This window comes from Pipra filicauda, unplaced genomic scaffold (assembly GCF_003945595.2).
Source record: "Pipra filicauda isolate LSUMZ 115617 unplaced genomic scaffold, ASM394559v2 scaffold164_size1636381_pilon, whole genome shotgun sequence".
Lineage (NCBI taxonomy): Eukaryota > Metazoa > Chordata > Aves > Passeriformes > Pipridae > Pipra > Pipra filicauda.
Window position 1 is genome coordinate 1,142,243 of NW_024104151.1, and position 23,376 is coordinate 1,165,618.

Here is a 23,376-nt window from a genome sequence, read left to right on the forward strand (position 1 = left end):
CAGGAAATGTTTATAGGATATCCAAACCTCATTTCAGTTGCATTTTAATGCGTGAAGCTCTTCCCTCTATGTTGGTAAGCATAACTCCTTGAGTTTTGCAGATCTGCAACATGGACATAATAATCTCTGAAAATGTGTTTTGAGTAAATTATTATTTTCAAGGATGAGAGAAGAAACCAAACCTTCAGTTCTGGTTAGGATTTTGGTTTCACCAGTTAAAGCTCCTCTTCTTCTAGAACATTAGAAACAATCTGTTCAACTATAGAAGGGCCTGTCAGGAGACATCTGTGAAGACATGAGGTAACGAGTAGCACACAGGGGCTGTCCCTCAGGCTGATCTCGTTAAAAGGCACCACTGTGTACAGTACAGGTTTTTGATGGAGAAGTTTTATTTCTAATTGTTCCATCAACACCTATGATTGTTACAGCGGAAGAGAGACCCAGAGGATTGATTTCTTCTGAAGGTTTTGAGCCTCTTTATTTTGAGCAGTTAGCACTGTGAGTTTTCTGTCTCTCTGTGTCTTTGATCAGGCCGTTGCTGTGCCTCACTCACTCTGAGTTCCTCCCTGAGTTCAGCATCCATGACAAGGGCTAAGAGGTCGGACAAGGGCTCTGCTGGTCTGGAGCCACATGTAGTGTTCCTTCAGTTTTTAAAGATAATGTTACAGGGAAGGTGGAAGTTATTTTTTTCAGTAGGGAAATGGGATGATAAGGCAATGAAAGCTGTGAATGAGACCTGATATGAATCATGGTGTACCGTGTACATGGAATAACCTCATCTAAACATGCCATAGTTGGTTTTTCTGAGGGGAGGCTGAAGGTTAGGAATATACTTCAAACCAGTCAGCTCTTCAGGGGTACAGACCTGAGTCCTGGCTAGCCCTCCAGACCACCCTTCATCTGGTGATGCTGGTACAGACTGAGGTGAAGCCCCACCCCTGGAGTGGCATCCGGACCTGGATAAGAACTGCATGTCAGGCATGGGTGGTTGGAGGAGTCAGCGCAAGGCTGAATAGGAGAGGTAACGTCAGAAAGCAGAAGGAGATGCCAGCATAACTGGTCATCAGCTTTACAATTGTTCTAAAACCCCATTTTTTTTTTTTATCTGGGCAAAATTACAAGGATTATTTGTAACAACTGAACGGCAGCCTGATCATTCCATTTGGATTTGCTCTGGAAGGAGCCTTCATGAGGACACATTAGTGATGGGAAGCCCTTAAACCACGTGTGTTTGTGTGTGTGTGTGTACAGACTCATGCCAAGAGTTGGGCCTGTGCTCATGCTGCCTGCAAGGCACCAGGTACCTGTGTGGGTTCTGGGGGTCCCCAGCCCTCATGTCCCCCTGTGTGGCCCAGCCAGCCCCGAGTGTGTGGGGATGGGTTGTCAGGGGTCTCTGCACAGTGTCACCCCTGTGAAGGAACCGGGTCTGGAACAGGATGCTGGGGAGTGCTGCATCTCCTCGCTATTTTTGCTTGTTTATCTGGTCAGTGGCAGCCTGTTGTGTGGGCAGCTTGTGCTTGTCTCAAGGTATTTGGAGTGGATAATCTGATCAGTGCCAGCCCGTTCTTGGCTTCTCTGTCCACCTGCTGACTCCCTTGTGTCACCTTTCTGGTGCTCTGTCCATCTGTTAAGAATTTACTTACAAAATGCATTAAAATAAAGCACTGTGATTTTATGTGCACAGGAATTCTGTTTCCAGTGTCTCAAACCCCAATAAATGCCCGTGTCTGTAGTAACAGTGTTGTAAAGTCCTGTACTTCAGCACTAGAGATTTACAGGAATGCCATGATGCATGGGGAATAGCCTTTTAACATTCAGATTTGGTGGTTTTCAGGGTTCATTTTAGACCTTGTTGTTGGGAAATACAGATTTTTAGACCAGGTGCATGTGCTGAGCACTGTTATCAAAGAAATACATTCAGGTACAAAGCACAGCAGCTTCCATCGAATTGTTGCCTGACTGAAGAGTATCACAGCTAAGACCTGGGACTACAGTAACCCTACAGATTCAGGCATTTGTTAGTTTCTGGACTATTGATTTTCCATGGGGGAGAATGAGGTAACCCTGCAAGGAGAGGGTTGGCTGACCCAGGGATTAAGATCTTTAAATGTTATGTCCCAGATAGTGAGCAATGTGATACAAAAAGATTCTAATGCATTCAGCACAGCCCAACACAGCAAGGCCTGAACAACCCCCTGAGGACTCCAAGACAGCCAACCTAAAATATAGGTCAGCGTTTTCAAATTCAGTTTAACTTCTTTTTGCCTAATTAATCTATATCTACCAATATGTTAATGAGAGGGAGAGGCAGAAAACTGACTGGTGCTGAAAGGTCCCCGAGGCTGAAAGAAAACACTTCTAGTTTGTGGCTAATTATTTTTTCCTTAAAATTTATTACTCTGGAAGATAAGCAAACGTGATGTTTATTTGACCTGTGCACCTTGTACCAGACTCTCTTTCCAAACACTGTGCTTTAAAACAGCAATTAAAATGTTAGAAAAAGTGAAGAAAAAGCTGCTGGAAATGCAGCAGCACAGTGAGGAGGGAAGGGGTGAACATGACCTGAAATCACAGCCGTCTGAATCGAGGTGTTCATTGCCCATGGCCATAACCCTCCGACACCTGGGCTGAGCTTCCAGCCTTGCTGATTCTCCTCATGGGTCTCATGACATCTGCTGTTTCCATCCTGAGAAGCCAAGCCTGGAAGTGTGTAGCTAAAGGAGGTGTCTGTGCCCTGTTTTCCACAGCAGTCAGCCACGGCCATGGGACCCCAGGGAGGTCTGCAGGCACAGGGGGCTGGTACCAGGTGCTGTGGTTGCCCCTGTCTCATTCAGAGATCTCTATCCCTTCCCAAGGTGAGCTGTAATCCTCGGGGAACTATCAGGATATCTGATTTATGCAAGAGTCTGTAATAAACTGGCAACAGTTATTTCTGTAGCTAATGGGAATGTAAATTTTCAGATAACATATGTTAATAATGATAAGCAAAACCTCTGATAAGAACAACCCCTAGCAGAGAGAAAAACTGCTCTGCTCTGCCTGCTGTAGTGCCACTGCCCCACGCTGTTAGAGCTTCCCTGAAGGATAAATTTGTGGGATAGAAGTAGGCTATTGAGACCGAAAGTGTCTGTCTTAACACAGACCTTGTTCTTCCCAAGTTGGTTGTGCCTGTGTGTGGTGACTCTGTTTAGCCTGGGATGAGGCAAAGAAGAGGCCTTTCTGATTTACCTTTCTGATAATCATTCTGTTACATCTCTGGGAAACAAGTCTAAAAATGTGGTGCCCAGGCCATGCTCCCAGCGATGATGGTGGGATCTGTGGCACATGGCTGCTCCCACCAGTGATGGACTGGGGTCCAAGGGCTCCTCATGGGGCTTTGATCATCTTTTGATGGTTCTGAAATGCACAGATTTCCTCCCTCTGTCCTAATGGCTTCATAAGGACAATGGCTTCAATTCATGACCGCACTCTTCTGAGTGAGGTTAAGAGGTGGCTGACTGTGCTGCTGAGCAAATGGCTGTGCTTCGTGGTGTTTCTGCTAGGCTTGAAAGCAAGTATCAGTGCTGACCTAAGAAGAGGTTTATATTTCATGTAATAGAGGCTATACATCCTGATGTGTGTGTGTCTGTAATACACTGGTGGAATTTATCCTAGGAATATCTAGACCTCTTAAACACAAACCAAATTTAACTTTAGAGCACTGCTAATTCAGGGGGAAAAACCAGTGTGCATCATCTGTCGTCAATCTGATAGTCTGTGATATGTGTAACCAATTGTTCTTATTTACATTAATTTGCATTGTGAAAAGCAATTTTACAGTTTCAGTCAGACTTAATAAGCAATTTACAGCTTGCTGCCTAATGGCACAGTTACTTAAGCCTGCCCTGGGGTGCTTTCAAGACCTGAGAGGGGACTAAACCTTTTAAATGTTCAATTGAACAGCTTAAAAAGTCAGGAAGTCCTCAGCTATTAGACCCAGTTCCTGCCTGCCTTGTCATATTTGACATTGTTGCTGCAGATGCCCTTTGATTCAGATATATTTTGCCCTAGACAGCCAAAACACTGATCTGACTTTTCAGAACATCGTGGCATCAGTGGCTCCCAGCCTGCAGAGGCACCATGCCTGAGGAAGGTGAAGGTAAGAGGGTCCCACAAGCCTCACGCCGTGGCATTTGTGGGTCAGTGGATCTGCTACCTGCATTTAATAACTGACTTTCCACTAGGGCATCTCACCTCAATGACCCATTTCTGCCTTTACAGATGCATGAACCACCTCGGGTAGGTGTGATAAAGTAGAATTCTACAAGATGACTAAATGAAAACCCTTAATTTGCAGCAATTTTTCTTCATGTTGGATGTTTAGGGGCAAACTGTAAAACAACATTACCCACATTTGGGTGAGCAGCAGAGGCTCTAGTGATTTCAACATTCTCTAGCAGTGCCTTAGAAAGGGTCTTGGCCCCCTTCCAGGAGATCATCATTCTTCTAAAAGTTGGTTTGATCATGTCAGAGGTGCTTTGGGAAAGCAGGAAACAGTCCTGTGGGGAAGGGTGCTGGCTCTGGATGTTACAGATGAGGGAGGAAGTAGCAAAAACCTTCTCAAAAGTTGGAGCTCCACTTACATCCTTACTCTGGTAACAAGTGAAGGTCACAGGATGTTTGAAGTTATGTATTGCAAGAAGAATACAAAGCACATGAGACAGAAGCAGGCTGCTGGTGGTGGTCATTGATCATGACCATGGTTGTTTCTCTGGTCTTTGTGCCCAGTTGGGGAATCACAAAATCATCAATGTTGGAAAAGACCTTCAAGATCATCTAGTCCAAACGACAACCCAGAACCACCATAATCACCCCTAAACCATATCCCCTAGTGCCACTTGGCAGCTCAAATGGGACCGAGTTTTGTAAGAATTACACAAAAGGTTGTTCTTTGGTCATCCTTGTGCAATGGACAGTGGAGAGCTGGGATACCCACACACCCACATGACAATATTGACATGTTTGAAATCACGGTGACTGAATGACTGGGGTATTGCTGTAGTATGACAGTGATCCTCTGCCACATTCAGCAGTGTTTGTTCCCAACACACTTCCAGATGTTGAGATGTTGGTTTCTTACCCATGCTGATGTCACATAAACATGTGCCCCACTGAAGTAATGCAGTGCCCCCATCCTGCTTCTTTAGGAGCTTGCTTTATTCCTGCAAGAGGGGTTTGCTTCAAAAGATGTTGTAATTCCCTTCACAGGAATGACTAGAAAGATTCCAGAGCACTGCTACAGCTGTGTGCTTGTGGGCAGATCTGGTGTTTGCAGTATTGTGCTGAGTGTGGAGAGATAGTCAAGGGAAGTTCCCGATCAAATCACCCTGTGTTCTCATGCACCAAGTCCCTTATCTACAATGAGCTCAAAGGGTTTGAGGCTGAGAATATCCCTGCCAGTTTAGCGAGGAATAGCTAAAGTAGAGTTATGCTTTTATAATGTTTTTCAACTATATCTGGCTAGTCTGAGGCCATCTGAGCTTTGTGATGCATGGAGGTGGTGTAGGTGGCCGAGGCAATCTGGCACTGTCTATATTTGTACTTTAGAATAGCAGAGATCCAACCGATTTTCAGCTTTAAACCTTTTTTTTTAAGATAGCCTTTGCTGTTCTCTCACTGCTACATAATTAAAAAGCACATATTTACAGCACTAGCATGAGTCTTTACTGCCTTTTGGAGGTTCACTTGTAACACTGTTGATATTTTTAGCTTTTTATGGAAATAGTGACAATTGCAGCCACATATGATGTGACCTGTGTTCCGTGGCTGAGGGCAGTGTCAGACCCGGGGCAGGAAGATGGCTGGAGCTCCTCTTCCTCTGCCTAGACCCTGGACAGCCTTGGTCAAGGTCTGACATTCCCCATCGGTGCCTTGCTGCAGCCCAGGGCTCTCCCAGGTGACTTTGCTGCTGTCGTCTGACACCAGCTCCTTCAGCAATCCTGCTGCAGGGTTTGCCATAAAACCCACTATGAATAATAATGTTTTCTTTAACCTGCTCTGGATTCTTCTCCTGCACTGACCAAGAAGTCCCTACCTAGAGGTAAAGGCTGTCACCTGACACAGCCACCCACAACTAAGGTTTGGTTTGCTGCCCCCCCCGGGGTGTTCACTCGTGGTCCCAAGAGTGTTGGGAGCAGTTGCTGCTGTGGCCACATGTTTTAGAAGCAGGATCAGGTGGAGCTGCCCCACAGTGTGTGTTCTGCTTCTCGGACACCCAGACCTCTGCATGGCTCTGTAAGTCAGCCGAGTTTCGTGTTTTGAAGTCTGTAGTCTCCAAAATGCAGAGGCAGTGTTTAAGGAAAAAAAAATCACAATAGTGTAGGGTTTGGGTATAGTTGTGCTCTTTTACCTTTAAATCAATGACTGACAGGGACAATTTCTAGTTTGCAGCACAGTGCAGACACAAAGCTGTTCTGTGCTGTTTGTTAATGTTTAATAACAGCAGCCTTCACACATAGGATGGTACGTTATGGAGTCGTACTGCTGTTGCTGTGAAGATGACACTGCATCTCACCCTTCTGGTAATGGACACTGGGCTTTTCATCTTTCATTGATTTTTGAAGATGGGTTTCATCAGCTGAGCTGCAAACCCTCTGGTTCATGCTGAACACTGAGTACATTCATTAAAGCGTAGAGGAGAGCTCAGGAAAGACATTAGTCCATTAATCACTCGCTCGTATAATGACCTTCATGCCTGTCTCTGGCTGGGGCCAGCCGTGGCAGCCTGTGTGGTGACACCAAAGCGTGTTTGTTCCCAGCCTGGGTGAGAAGCAGACATGTACTCTCCGAAAGTGGGCACAGGAGGAACAGTGCCCATGAGGAATGGGATGGGTGAGCATCCCAGAATGTAGAGTAGGACCAGAAGCAAAGAGCTGTAAAAGTGGGGCCAGTCTCAGCAGAGCCCAGCAGGTGAGTGCTGGGAGAGGGCAGCCCCCGCCACCATCTGTGTCCATCCCTGCCCTCACTGGCCCTGCCCTTGCTGCAGGAGCTGTGGATGCTGTGGGGTAATGCAGTACTGAGAGCTGGACACCAACTGGAGAAGGGGATGTTGTTCTTTAAAACAGTGGTACACAGAGAGGAGTCTGGCATTTTGATGTACTGAAATTAATCGTATACAGATTGCTCAGAACGGATCTTCACAGACTGTTCTGTGTCCAGAGTCCTTTCCAGTGGCTAAGAATGATCATTAAGGCAAATTGGAAATCAAATGAGCAGGCATGTTGTATTTCAGTGATTATGCCAGTGTTTTAAAGCTGCGGTTACAATATAAAACAAGGCAGAACATATTCCTTTAAAAGGAGTAATGTGCAAAAGTTTGAAGTCTTTTCTGCAGCTATTGAGATAACCAAGTGCAAGGACTGTCTGCAGGGACTAACAACCCTTAAAGGATGTTTCACCTGAGGTAACTTTGTGGTTCCCTCATCCTCCACTGCTGCAGTAGGGGGTGGCTTCTGATACTGTGGGACCTTGTGAAGAAGAGACTGTGGCCCATCATAACTGCTGAAACCAGCATCCATGTAACCTCAGAGACTCAGCATTTGATGTTAAACAGCAATTTGATCCCCTGCTGGACTTTGTCTCTTGGAGTGAGATCAAACCTTAGTGTTTGACACAATCTTCTGCCTTCTCTCCCTTTTTTTGGTGAGTTTCCTTCTCCTTTTCCCTGCCACGATGCTGTGGCGAAGTGAAAGTTGTGATACCAATGCATGTCCCCAAGTGAACACAGGATCAGTCACCTTGTGTCAAGGGCTGCTCTTGTCAGTGGAGGTCCCACTGTGAGCCAGGCATGGCAGGGAGAAATGAGGGAAACTTCACAAAATGCTGACCTGGCACTGTGCCCAAAAGGCACTGCCACAGTCGTGTCCCAAGTGACCCACGGAAGGCACAGCAGTACCCTGGGCATGCTCAGGGCTCCAGGCAGGGGCACCAATGAGCAGGAGGGCATGGACAATACCTATGTACTATAATAAGCATGGCCTCGAGCACTGGAACACTGTCAGATGGGGCTGGTTGTGGCTGGATCATTTGTTTCCCTCTTGAGTAGGAATGCATCAAGGTGCTGCTGTGCTACAGCCTGTGGGCTGTATAGTGATATAAAAACACTGATGAACTTACCTTGAAAGGGTTCTGATACACTGAGATCCTGGTCACACTGGCTGCCTTGGATTTACTTTACCATCCATGGTGCTGCATCCTTCCCAGATAATTCCAGTGTCTAATTCGCCAATTATTTGTTTTCCTCTTTGTTTGTTCCCTGCTAGACTTTGAAACAAAGAGACTCCTCCATCAGCTTCCTTGGCAAGGCTCCTTGCCTGTCCTTGGAACACCCACACCAAGCAGCTTGTCTGTGGGCTTTCAGTGAAGTGCTAGGGAAGCTGTTTTGTGACAAAAGTATGATTAATGATTGCTTTTCCATGTTTCTTATAAATGAGGTGCTCTGTCACTAAATAAATACACAAATAAATGGTCTGGGTGTAAAAGAACATGTTTTTCACCAAAAATGACATCCTTAGTTGTAAATTTTAGCAGATACCATGAAACCAAAGATATTATAATCTATTACAAAAAACCTTTGAAGTTCTATTTTAATTAACTTGCAAAGCCATCAGGACTCTTGGAGAGAAAATAATATGTGAAGTGTATCTCAGGAATCGCTTGAATATGATCAGGAGGATGTGATTGGCAAGACTGGAGGATGAAATAGAAAAAAAGAGCAAGCACTGCTGCCACAAAGCAGAACTGGGATTTAGCAAAGGGACATTGGCATGGAAAGCAACTGAGAAAAAATTGCTGCCACTCCCTTAAAAACACTTCGCATTCCAATGAATATTGTGAATTATGTGAAATTTTTAACGGGAGACCTCTCAGATGAATTTTGCTGCAGCAGGAGTTGGAGTCTCCTGCACGTCACACAGGGAGCCAGAGCCTCTGCAGTCATCAGGGGTGTGGGGTCAGGGACTCCCCAGGAGCAGAAGGGGCTACCCCTGTTTGCTCTGTGTTATTGAGAACACCTTAGTGGGAAATTCCATTATTTCTGACCTTTCTGCCTAGATCGTAGCACAACTGTTGCTGTCTGAGACAACATAAAGTTCCTCAGAGCGTTCTGTAGTGAGCAGACCCTTCTAGCATCAGCACCAGTTAGCTGGCGTGAAGATGAACACTTTGGGGCAATTCTGAGCAAGAATTCCTTCAACATCATTTTCTTTTCCAGAATTTTGATGCCAAATGTGAATTTCTATTTATTATACTGAGCAGGAAAATCCATTTCTCAGGGTTTTGTTTCTGTCTTCCAAGAACCCAGAGAAGAGTATATTTTTGTGAGCCTATAATTTATTGGTGTAATGACCAAGAATTAAAGACTTAGGATGACTGGCAACATCAAGCCTTTTTGATCTTTAAAAAATCACCCTCTTAAGATTACTTGGTACGTGCTTTGCTGTATCCAACAGACGTAATTTGTGTCTCAGTTAACCTGCTGTTTAGGTCAAAGGGAACAACAGGAAAATTAAAAGAGTTTGATCAGAGAGAAATAATTGTTTCTTATAACATGGATGAAAGGAAGCAAGAGCTGCAGCTCTGGCATCAAAGTGGAGGCTTTAAGAGACTTTGGAAACTGTGACCCTCACACAATCATACCTGCTGGGTCATTGGGGAAAACCCTACATTGTTCCTGCCACCAGGAAATGCCAGGAGAGAACCTGCCACTACGAAACACTGGGAGAGACCATGACTCTGGGAAATGTCAGGGGAGACGTGTTCCTGCTGCCAGGTAATGCTGTCAGTGAGCACCTCCAGCCCCTGCTGCTGCTGTGCTGAGGAGGAGGTGCAGGGCAGCCCACCAGCACCGCGTGCCTTTGCCCCGCTGCCCTGCCTGGGCTTGCTCAGGCTCCATGTTTCCAACTGCATATTCCAATTACTGTCCCCGTCTGACTCGGATATTCGGAATGATGCCTTCAATACGTTTTACTTTTAATGTTTCCCCCTCCTGTTAGAAAATATGCTGTTTAGAGATGATCCTATCCTCTGAATGACTGTGTCAACTGCTTAGGCAGGAAGTGAAATGCCTGGAAAAATGTGCTTCTGCAGCCTTGCAGGGGAATGATGGCAAGTCCTTCCCTGCCGGATGAGGCTGCTCTCAAAACCACACAGGTTTTAGCCCTGGATTTATCTCAACAACACAAGGTCATTCCGAAAGCTTCTCGAGCTGTTAGTACTTACAAGGAACATTTCTAGTGCAACTTCAGAGCACCCAAAGTAAACACATTGAGCTTGGCAGGTGGCTTGGAGAAATCTGCTCAGTTCAATTATTAGGTCAGGCTGAATAAATTTCTACCTTCTGCAAAGAAAATTGTGAGTGAATTGATTTTAACTTCCCTGGCAGGAAAGCTTTAGTTACATCAAACAAAAACGAGCAGTTGAAAGATGTAATTTTGGTTATAAAAGGGGTGCATTCAAAGACAAAATAATTCTTAGTATTCACTGCACCATAATATTTAAGTATTTATGGTATTAAATATTAGTAAAACTTATTTCTAGAGTCAGCTGATGATTCTGAAACTTAGTCCCCACTCAGTCTGTCAGATCCTTGAGTTCCCAAGGAAGAACTGTGCAGGAAACCACGCTCTCCAGTGGAGCTGTCACCGTGTTCCGGAGCTGTAAGTGGCAGTAAATGGAGCTTCGGTGACAGGGAGGTCGCTGCAGGGCATTTGGAAATGAAAGGACTACTTTGTGTCTGTTTAGAGACTTCTCTTTATTTATTGGTGTGTGTTACCCAGAGGCCGGGTAATGAGCCTCAGAAAAAAGTGTTGTTTAAGGAAAATAGCAGTGGCTTGGGGAGGGGAATAACTGCATCAGAAGTTCTGAGAAGCCACAGCCGTTTCTCAGGCAGTGAAATGTATCTGCTGCTAAGAGCAAAGCAATTTTTTCTAATTCCAAAATCCCAGTTTGCAAGATGCTAAATCGTCCTCGGGCTTAACACAACAGTCTCTTGGCAACTGCAGATGCTTATCTTGAAAGATTCACTTTAACAACAGATTGAATTCTCAGAAAAGAGGCCAAACATAAAGATGTTAGAAATCAAAGCGAAAATCCAAAAGGATTTTGAGGCTTGATTTGGTTAAGCATCCAAATGTTTGGATATTTATTTGAAACTTATTCAAGCAGCTTAAATCTAAAACTGGGTAATAGGCTCTATCCCCCTGCTTGGTGACGGGAGTCTTGGCACATACAGTTCCAAATTGCATTGACCTTTTGGGCTGCCAAATTCTATTGCATTTTCATTTCTAATTTACCGTCCAACCCAGCCCCAAGGTCTCCAGCTTTACTGCTTTTCTGGGTTCCCATTTCCTATCCAATATGTGCTTTTCCCCCTTGCTTAATAGGTTCCATTTTTTCCCAGTTAAGTCTCATCTTATTACTCAAAAGTTTAGGGAGTGATACAGGAGATCAGACTGATGATCCATCCCTTTGTTATTCTTTATTCCATAATTTACCAGGCTCAGATGCTTCAGAAAGCACAGAAATACACAGAAATGAATCATCATGGAAACCTTTTTCCATAGGAAAAATCCTTGGTGTGTTTGTGTGCTATTGCAGAGGGGTTTATATCCTGTTCCATCAAACCCAGCTAAAATAAGTGTTTCTCTTTGGCACCGATCTACATATCCATGTTTTTTTGAATCCTGTTAAATGTTTGCTCTCAGCAATACCCATTAGCAGTAAGTTCCACAGGTTTATTCTGGAAATTTTTTGGGTCACTGTGCCCACATTGGTACTTCCTCTGATGATACTGATATGATTTATCTGCTTTACTGGTTTCCTAATTTCCCAAAGTGGTGTCACTTGTGATTGCCATTCATGTGGTGTCAGTTCCTTTCGAGTGCCAGGAGGACGCTGTCCAGTATGAATTACAGCGCACATCCTCCCTTGGATTTTAAATTGTATTTGTATAAGTACATTTGAAAATGTATTTTAAAGTCTATTGTAAAGGACATGGACCTGAGTGGCTCCTTCCTAGGGGGGCACGACCTGGGATGGGGTCCCCTGCACCACTGAGCCATTCACCCAGCACCGTGCTGGTGGGTGCCGTGGGCGACTGGTCCTGGTGGCTGTGCAAGGACTGGGCTGGGGGCAGCAGCACTGGGGGTTCACGCCAGAGTCAGACCCCACAGCCAGAGTTACCTGGCACATTCCCTGTTCCTTCTATTTGTTTCCTTGTTTCAGCCTTCAAGCCTTGTCAGCCTTGCTGGGCTGCTGGGGCCTTTGCAAATCTTCCTGGCAGCACTTCCCAGCTCCCACTCACTTCCTTTCTCTGTCTTGGGTGCTTTTGATCCGTGCTTGGGATTTACCAGTTTAATTAATCTAATCTCTGCAGTATCATCCGTGCTAACTGAAATAATTCCCGACAATGTTTTGTTGATCCCTGTGACTGCCGAATGCCAACGAAGCGATGTGGCAGCATATGGCAGGATTTCTTATCTGTGATGGCTCAGTTTAGCATTTTAGAGGTTTTTTTGAAGTCCTTTTCCTTTTAATCAGAGTTGTGTACTTGCTTAGAGATTAGGCTGGTTTTGTGTGTTTCCTCTTTGATAAAACTATGGGATTTAATGTTCTGTGAAATCCTGTTGTTTACAGGAGCAAACTTCACACACGAAATCACTGGTCATTGCTGCAATGAAATGCAGAATGCTGGGGTGCACAGGCTTGTTTTGCACTATTAAAAGTTGATGTTTATTTTTAAATGTTTGCAGAAAAGACAATGCTCTTTAAGTAAGTACCTGGCTGGATTAATCCAGGACTGCTCCCACCAATGGCACTGCCGTGGTTTCAGCCCCTCGGTGGTTACACCAGCAATGATGCTGTGTCAGTGGTTACTCACTGCCGGTGAGGTGGCAGCTGCAGTGATGATCCTGCCTTTCATGGATGGGCTGAAGCATTTGGATCCCAGTGACTGGTTTCTATAGGAGATTTTTATGGTACAGATTCAGCAGTTTGCAGTTTGATGAATTGGTTTAGAGTAATTAGCATAACACTGGGCTGAATCCATGAGTTTGTTTAAGCTGTTCTACTTCAGGTCTATCAAGCTTCAAATCATCTGCAATGCAAACATTGAATCTGTTTGGGTTATTTCACCTGTTCTTCCAGATCTACTGAAACTCATTGGCTGTACCATCCCAGTCCTGTTTGTCCCTTTGACTCCTGCCCCAAGGGCTGGCCCCATCCCACACGGAGCCCAAGACAGAGCCCTCGGCCTCTGAGTCGATGATTGTCCTGGCCCTGCTGACAGTGATTCTCCCCTGAGCCCAGCAGCCCATAGTGTGGTACCTGGTGCTGCAATGGAGATCTGCGTGGGGGCTGTCGTGATTTGTTGTGCTGCACCTGCAGACCCATGGCTTTGCTTCCCGTTGTCCTCGTTCTGGGGTAGTTGTGTTGGCTGCAAAAGACCCAGTCAAAAATTTACTGATTTATTTTTCATTGCAAAGCAGACACTCAGTCTGGACCGAATGAGTTTTATCCTGCATCTCCTCTCTGGGATGCACAGAGAGCCCCACAACACTATTTGAGACACTGTGTGGCAGAAACTGCCTCAAGAGAATTTTCTTTCATGTTTTATCCCCAAATGCTTATATGTCTGTTCAGGGCTCTTCCTTCAGTTATTAAAAGAAGCTTGTGCCCATTTGGTGTCCTGTGAGTGTGACTTGATGCACAGACCTACTGGCAAATTCACTGGGGTAAAGCAGATTGCTGCCCTGGAGAAGATCCTGACTGCCTGGGGGTGGCATTTTGGTTTGTTGTCCATAGAAATATAATTGCTGAGAAGTAAATTAACTATTGGATGCTGGCCACCCCTTTGGCAGCTTGTTCGTTTGAAATCCCAGTCAGATTGCACGAGGAGGGGGTTAGGTTGCAACTCCTGGTCCTGGTTTCCTGTTAAATTTAATTTTTTTCTGGACATCACCAGAAATTATGTTGCTTGTGCTCACTAATTCCTTAATTTTTACAGGAAAGATAACTCAGAATAGCTGAGCCACCTCTTTTATCTTGGATGTGGTCCACAGACAGTCACGTTCTCCCCTCCTCCATAAGCAGCTGGGGCCAACCTCAGCTGTTTTGGTTATGGTGGTTTTTAAGTGATGGACCAAATAACAAGACAGTGCTTTGCTTTGGATCATTAACCTGTGGCCACTTTTTTCTGGTGTGTGCCATGAGCTTATACTGGTACCTTTGTCTGTATATCAGCTGGAGTAGTTTAGGAGTCCAATAGTAGTTGAACTCGATGATGCTTGGGGGCCCCTTCCAACTCGGGATATTCTGTGTATCTGTGATTCTAGTTGTGAATCAAACAAATTCAAAGTCCTTCTAAAATTAACATCTTGTTTTCTTGTCACTAGTAGAACTGGCCAGAAAATAGTGGAAAAGTGCTAGTTGAGGCTGCAGCTGTGTCCTGCTGGCCTGGGTTCTGAGTGCTGGGTCCTGGATGAGCAGGAGAGGGAGGAACGAGGTTTGTGCTGGTGCTGGAGGAGTGGTCAGCATGACAGGGGCGTGTCCAGGGCTGGGAGCACATCACTGATCCTGGGCACAACAACAGAAGACCTGATATGAGACTTGATTAATGAGTAATTAATTAGAATGCATTCTCATTAGTGTCCATCAACTTGCAGGTATGGAGAATAGGACCAGTACATAAGATTGACTTTTTTCTTAAAGAGATGACAAATGCAGTAGGAGAGGAGAGCGTTGATGTACCGACCGTCTGTGTGGTGTTTGTGGCATTGGGAGACTCCAAGGGGTCAGTCTGCTGAGCTCGGGAATGGGACGGGCAAGGATGGTTTGATCTGTGGGTACGAGCACAGGTAGCAGAATTTTGCCAGCAGAGAGCTGTTCAACTAAGTGGACAGGGATATAAGGAGATCTAAAACTGAAATCTGTGATAAGTGCACATTTTGGATATGGTGAGGGTCATTTGGGAGCTGGAGCATCCCGCTGGAGCTGCTGGTTGGCTCCTCATCTCCAAAGTGTCTCAATGGAGCTCGATATGGGGTTTCTGAAAGGATGCTCTACTTGGAAAGGAACTAATCTTGAAAAGTTTTATGTCCAAGCCACAAAGGATGCTCACAGCAGCCCATCCTGGCTATGGACCCATGATTATCCTCTCCAGTTAGTTTTTCTGGAAGCAGGATGAGGCCCTGACCCTGTAGAGGGTTGCAGAGCGTCACCAGCCATTGATGCTGCCATGGCACTGCAGCTCATGGCGAGTGGCACCAGCGTCTGCAGCTCTGCAGCTCATCAACATGTCAGCTAAAGTGGATTGGATTTTGAGAAGTCTTATGGACCCCAATAAAGATCAGTAATCATTAAAATTAACCACATGCTGATTTAATCAACATATAGCTTTGTTAATTACCAGCTCTTTCTTCGTGTCCATCTGTTTTAAAGATTTTAGTGAACCTGCAGCAGATGTTCTTGTAAATATAATAAGCTGGTTGCCATGTAAATATAAAATTTTCAGGAGTGTTTTTATTTCACACACCCAATTTATTTGTGCTGTTGTCAGGATCATGTCTTCAGTGGCTTAGACACAAATCTGATGACTTCATTACAATCCACTTTGGAACCAGTGTCTACTGCTGGGCTACCCCCAATCCTGGCCTTGCTTTGAGCTGGGATTCCTGTTCCGTGGCTGCCAGTGAACTGACAGAGCTGCCCTGTGAACTGACACCCAAGAATGAAATAGGACCCATCTATTCATGCCCCCTCAGGGCATAAACAATAATTCCTGCACTTGTGAACACGATCAGTGGGGTAGGGGAGAGCAAGTCCTGTGCTGAGCGTCATGGGTACAGTCAGAGTTCCAGGGTGAGTCACCATTCCCTGGGCAGCAGCAGCTCTGCAATGTGGACAAGGGTCTCCCAGCACCATGCTGGTGAGAGTGAGGGAGGGTGCCAGCCCAGCCTGAGGCACAGATTTGTCCACGGTTTGGTGTTACCATCCCAATAGAGCATGTTCATCTTGGTGCTCATCTCCGTCTGTCTGTGTCTGTCTGTCTGTCTGTCTGTCTGTCTCTCTCAATCTTGCATGGACTTACCTTTGTAAGGCATTATCCAGAGGCCGATCCCACATGCTGGCTGGAGGTGACCTGAAGAATACAGTGTATGTTTTGGTGCTGGCCCAGGGGAGCAGAGGGAAAGGTGGATCTTAACTGCCGGTGTCCTGCAGAGAGCTGGAGTCATTGCTCCTTTACGTCTGCACTTGAAAACAGCTCCACCCTCCGATTTCTGCTTTCATTTTTTAGCTTCTAAGGATTCTGGTTTCATTGAGCTCCGCATTGACAGTGACTCCAGGAGCCTGAGAAGTGGGTGAGCAAGGGGAGTCAGATCATTGAACAGGTCCCTTGGGTGCTTCTTGCTCTCTGCAATCCTTGCCCTCAGATTGGCCAGACAGACCACTGCTGGCAGGGAATTCCACTTGTGGGAGAGGCTTTACAGCCCTTCAGGGAAGGAAGCGCAAAACCCAGATACCTGTGAGTGACCAGAACATCCTCAGAGCAAAGGCTGTAGCCCCAAACCAGGCACAAGGGAAGGGAGAGGAGCAGCATGATGGAGTGGACACAAACTCGGCATCTCAGCAGGGGCAGATCCATGTCAGCAACAAAAAAGGGATTTGAAGATGAGAGAAAAAAGTAAAAATAGTCAGCAATGTGAATGGAAGTTCATCTAACGCAAGATCATTAATTTTTTTATATAAAGCCATATTTCTACAATTTCTCATAATCTTTGTATAATATTTGCTAATATTTCTACTAAATACATGTCCTTTACTGAACATAGAAGATGGTAGAGAAGATTCTATTTTCCACCACAATTGAGTCTTACTATGTCAAATCTTTAGATTTCAGATGACAGTGGGAATTAATAGCAAGAATAAAGTCTTATAATTGAAACTGAAATGAAACTAAATCTTACAGCTGGGAAAGTGGCTCGGACTTCAGTCTGAGTGCCTAAGGAATCACTGTGCGTTCTTTAATTCCTTGACTCTTCTCCATAAATGTTTTGACGTGCTCAGAAATTTATCTTTGTGATTAAGGCTGCTGATCATCACAGACTGATGAGTCCAAAGTCAAAATTTTTACATAGCATTTACACAGGAATAAATTTCCAACTGGAAATTTACAGTGAGGACTTACTGCTCCCATTAGTCACATGAGGCAATGCTTTGCTTCATGCTGTGGTGCAGCCCATGACTGGGCCTGGGATACTCAGTGCCTGCTGAGGCTGGGAGCATCCCAAATCCTGTGGGTGCTCAGAGAGCAATCCCAGTTCCTACTGGGCTCAGTGCCTTTCATTTTTACTATTCAGTAAGCTACTTGATAAGAATAAGACACTCCTATAACATACATTCACTCCTATAACATATATTCTCCTGCCTAGAAGCCTTGGTATCTGTTCTTTTCAAAAGAAATACTTATATTTTAGACCATATTTATATGTAATTAATAGATTCAAGACCTTCCCTTCTGTATCTGTTTCTCTTCAACCCTGTGCTTATAGATGTTGTATTTCCCTTGTGTGCATAATAGAAGGTGGCCTTAAACATGTAGGAAATGAGAGGCCATGAAACTGAGGAGGATGAGGAAGAGGAGGAGGAGGAGCGCCTTGAATTTTAGGCCTTACTCCACAATGATTTTGTGGATTTAGAAAAGAGGTTCTCACTGGTGTGAGTTTTTGTTTGTGGTGCGGGGGTCCCAGCTGGGCAGGTGCTGAGCCAGTGCTGGTGAACCATCCCTCCATCCATCCCTCCCTCCATCCATCCCTCTCTCCCTCCCTCACTCCCTTCCTCCTCCCGTCCTGGCTCAGCTACCAGCCCAAGGGCAATGGAACTTTGCCAGGCTAGGGTTTGGTTTTTGAGGGCTTGGCCCTGGCCCCAGTTCAGTGCTCCCTATAAACATTCCACAGTGATTTGTTGGGATCATGCTAAGCCTCTTGCCTTTGGAGAGGAATTAAAGTAATTGTGGAACATAATGAAAAAAAAGATCCGTTAGTATTCCTTCTTTATAATTCATATATCTATAATATGCGTTAATTTCCTCTAAGCTTCTTATGTGCCTGTGAAACCAAAGAGGTGAGATCCTTCTCACACTGTTTATTACTGAGGTGTGAATCATTCCCAGGAATGGTCCGTGGAGCCCCTGGTGTCCCTCTTGGACCAGCTGTGCTGATGGCGGGGCTGGGCAGGATTGTTTCTCTGTCGTTGCTGAGTGTAGGAGAAGACTCAATATTTATATTTATTTGTGCTGCAAATTAGCATTAATTTCCCAAAGAACAAAATTTACTGGCTTTGTTCCTTCATTTGAATAATTACTCCCAATGACTATCTCAATAAGCTGCCATTTACAAAGTCATTTTCATAAAAATTAATGACCAGATCCTTTGCACTTACAAACTTCCACACACAGGGTGTGCAAGGCAGCAGCCAGCACGGCCCCCGGGGCTTCGCAGCTTTCACATCACCCTCTCCCTATTTACAGTGTCAGGAACTGACCAGTCCTGCTCAGGGTGCTACTGCAGTTATTGCTCTGCAATATCATGGGGCAGAACCAGCAAGCCCATGTCCCTCACCATGAGACCTGCTTCTGGAAAGGGCCAAAATATGGGATTTTGGGAAAGCAGCTCCCAGTGAGTGCCTGGATGCTGCTGCCTGGGCAGGCACACGCAGGACCAGCAGTGTGTCTTCTTCCCTGGCTGGGAACAGGGACAGAGAGTCCATCGAGGATCCAGGCAAGGAAATGAACCCAAACCAAACACCCCTCAGCAATGGAAAGAAAAACTTCATTTGGTGATCTTTACTTTTTCTGCCACATCTGCTACAATCAATGTTTGGTTCTATTTGCTCCTGGAAATGTTTGGTTATTTTTGCTACTTGAAGTGTTTGTTATTTTTGCTATTGGTTATTTTTGCTTTTTAAAGTATTTGGTTATTTTGCTTTTGGAATGTTTGGTTATTTTGCTTTTTGAAGTGTTCGATCTACAGGAAGCAGCACCAGACTCTCCTCGCTTAGTTCAGCGAACAGACCAGAGCAGGACGTTTCCTCACTTTCTCCCTAATTGCCACCAAATAGCTTTTCAATTGCCCGGAGAAAGCCCATTCCTTTGTTTTGCCTGAGGAAAATATCTTTATCCCTTGTTGCTCCAAGGAAAGAACTTCCATAACAAGAGGCTATTAGAGATCCTTCCAGACTTCCAGGCCATCCCAGAGGTCACAGAAGAAAAGGAAAAAAAGTAAAAAAATTAAAAAGCAGTAGCTGGTGTAGCACTGTCACATCACTGGGGGGCTGTTGCTGTAGTGAATGGGGAGCACAACTGACCTCCCTTTGGAAAGTCTGTGAGGCTGGTTGAGGCTCTTACGGTCCCAGCCATTCATTCACTCCATTCCTTCTGCAGTTGGCCAAACTACTGGGATTTATAGTACAGGAATGGTGATAGATGTTGGGTTTGACCTATAAAACCCTGGAGCAATGACGATTAAGCCCTCAGCAGCACGTGAGCACGTTAATGCAATACTTGTGGAGCCATTCCAATGCTTTGTTTTATTTATTTTATTATTTTATTTTATCATTTTAGTTTTTAGATTAAGGATGGCTCCAATCTGGAGCAGAGAAGCACGGGTTGTTTGCACCAGGAGCTACCGCGTGCTGGTTTAGGGTAACACCTGTCCAGGTTTCTGCTTTCTCCAAGCTTCCATGGGTTTGAACACTCCTCCACTATGTCTCTTCCCTCTCTGCTGTTCACCCCTTTTCTAACCAGAGCTTTCGCTGTCCATCTGTCTGTCTGTGATAGAGGTGCTGGGGCTGAGCACCTGCTCAGCTGGGGCCGAGCTGGGGCAGGGGCACTGCCTGGCCAGGGGCTGTCCTGCAGGTGGGACAAGGAAACAGCCATAGGTTTCAAATGCAAATATAAACGTGGTTCTCAAAAGAACTTGCTATTTCCATCTGCTGGCACAGGAAATAAATCTGGTCAGAACAACAAGAAACATGTTCCTGCATTTGATCTGGAAAACAGCATTTACCAGGCTCAGAGATGAGCCAGGGTCAATAGTCTCTGGTTGAATTAAAATAACCAGTGGGCACAGCCAAACCTAGTGCTTGCTGTCTGGAACATGCAGAGAATTCCCAATATGAAACACAGGGAATTACTATAAACCAGACTGCAGTAACCGTAGAAAGAAGATGCTGAATCTACACAGAAATGTCTGTTCAGATGCAAGTGAGGTAAGAAACTATAAACCTGATGTAAAATTAAAATGAAGGAGCTTCCAATTCTGCTCATTAGGAATTGGATCATCATCAACTCCATCCTACCACCCTCAGAAAAATGCTCTAAAAGAAGCTCGTTTGGACCCTAAGGGGACACCAGCGTTCCTGAGTCAGGGGAATTTTCCCTGGCTGAGGGAAGACTCCCCATGGCTGGATTTAGGCCAGGGCTGTCAAAAAGTCTGGCTTTGGCAAACAGCAATGGAGCTCTTGCACTGCAATAGCTGAGTAAGGTTGAAGCTGTATTACACCCTGACATTTTAAGGGAGTAAAATAAATAAAAACTTACTCACTGTTTCAGCACTGCCTGATCAGAGACTGCACAGCTCCTCAAGCTCAGGAATACCAGTCACCGAGTACAGGGGAAGCTGTTATGGGTGAGTCAACTGGGAAATAAATGTAAAAGTCAAGGTAAGTAGAAAAATATTGGATCTGTTTGAAAACGAGCCCACTGTGAGGGTCTGTTTCTGCAAGAGGAGGTTAATTATAACTGACATCATGGGGCCTTACAGCCACAAAAGCTCTGGCTTTCAGGGAGTTTCCATCCTTGTGGCACTGGACCGTGTCAGCACTCATGTCCCCACGTCCATGAGCACCGGGTGAGAACTCTCCTCATCCCCCTGCAGCCAGGCCCGTGGAGTGAGATGCACTATCGTGGTTCTCTCCTCTCCTCTTGTCATCCTTTACTGCAATATTTCCTCCTCAGTGATGCTCAAAGAGCAGATCACTTACCTGAGTGTGTTTTAGTTCATTACAGAAATAAAGGAGTGCATGAAAAATGATTACATGCTATGGAATCCCAGCAGAATTTCTGATAAAGTCAGTGTTTCTATTAGATTTTTCTTTTTTTTTCTCACATCTTTAGATGGTGACAGATGCACATAACAAAGAAAATAGAGGAACATGTACTGCATCTCTCCGTGTCTGTATTTTGATAAGATTGTGAATGTCATTAAGCTCAAACACCCCAAATCTTGAGCTGCAGTAGAGGCTGAGATCAGCTGCTTTTGAAATCATAAATCTGAAAAGTACAGCTGGGGAAGCAGCATTTGAAATTGGAAAATATTGTGCCTGTAGGACTAATTATGCTTTTGCAAATTTTATCAAAGCATTGCTGCTTATTCACAGTTAGCAACACAAGAACATGGTAATGGATGGTGATGGCTCTGACTTGTGCACACAAACACCCATTTTCTGGAGAAAGGGACAATTAAGGGCTTCTCATGGATTTTGGTTGTTCCAGTCTCTCTGCCAGGACAATGCAGAATTTGAGACACCGTAAGCATGAAGGATGCTGGAATCCTGTTCCCCAAATTCACTGGACCCCTGTCTAGTTCCTCCGGGGTGCGCTGAGGGTTGGCTAACTGTGCAGAGTTTATTGGGAACTCTGGAAATGGGATACTGCTTCTACAACTTTATCCAAGGGAGGAGAATCAGAAGTGCACATCTCATAATTTCCCCTTCCTTCAGCCCTTGTAGGGAAAAAACCCCAACCAAACATGTAAGGTTTTCCTTGGGCATGTGCAGAAGTGCTGGTGCCTCTCCCATCAGGTTCCCACTAGAGGGTAAGATACTGGAATTATTCAAACTGCTGTGTCAAGGCAGAACAACACAAAGAGAAAAATGTCACAGTTCAGCCCAGCAGTCCCTTCAAAGGAAACCTACATTTGGAGCTATTTTTCTTGCCTAATAAAGGTAAAGATGTAATAAAAGCTTTTTACTGTCTCCTTGTCCGTGTCTCTGATCTCAACCAGTGTGATCAGCCTGCAGCGAGGGGTCCAGATCCTGTTTCAATAGGAATAATCTGGGATTTATTGATGCTCTTGTAATTTACTTCGGTTTTTTGTTGGTGAGATTTCTCTTCAAAGCCTTCTTGATCCTTTTTACCTCGTCTTTTTTACATTCAGGGAGTTTTTCCCTGTGTCTGTGGATAAACCACCCTGGGATAGATCATGCCTAGGTTGTTCCTAGCCAACAGGATTATTTTCAAATGCAGGGGAAGCTCCTCCCTGCCCAAGGCGTGGGTGTTGCCGTGGGGAGGCTGCAGGGAGCCCAGCATGGGGAGCTTGGCTGCAGGGGCTCTGTGACCCCTGCAGTGTTGGGGAGGTCACCCCTCAGCTGTGACAGGCTCTTCCTCTTGGTGCTTCCAAACCACTATTCCACCCCAGATGGGATTTGGGTCGGAAACGCTGGGTCAGCTGCAGCTGCAGGATCCCCCCCTCCCCCTTCCCCAGACTGGTCCCCGTGCCAAGGCTGCTTTGGCAAATGGTGTCCAGAAAACTGAGAGGAAGAAAACAGGTTTTTATTTGTACATTCACGAGCGTATTGCGTTGTGATTTGACACTACTCAGATGGAGGTCACAAGCTGTGCCCAGCTGAAGTGAGAAAACTGTGTTGGCAAGTGCTTTAAAAAGCTCCAAACTATTAAATTAGGGACACAAGATCCTCGAGAGAGGACGGTAATATCTTTATTATTTTCTCACTTAACCATTTTGTTGCCTCTTGCACAGATATGGCTACAAATGAACTCTCACAGCTTTCAAGGTTTTGGAAGTTTTTTTAATTAGAAGCATCTTTCATCATGAATGTTATGATATCAGATTACTTCAGCCAGTGTTATGTGTAAGTATGAAAAGAAACCTCACAGTAAGAGGGAGTCAGGGGTGCCTGGACAGCTGGGCAGCAGTGTGGGTACTCCTGTCCCCCCAGGAGAAGGCTTGGGCTCTGCACTGCTCACACATGCCCACACCCAGCCCAGAGCATGGGGCAGCTCTTGCAGGAGACCCAGGAGGCGTCAGGAGGCTGAGCTGATCTTCCAGTTAATTTACCAATTAATTTAATGATCTTCCAATTAATTTACCACCACGGCGCTGCTCGGTCACAGGTGCCATCTCATAAGAGAAGGCTGTGCCAGAACAGGTGAGACAGATCCTGTCAGGACAGGTGCCATTTACCATTGGACTGCAGTTTTAGGGGAGAGATGAAGTGATGTACTTTTTTTGGGAGCTTTCAAAGCACCTGAACATTGAGAAA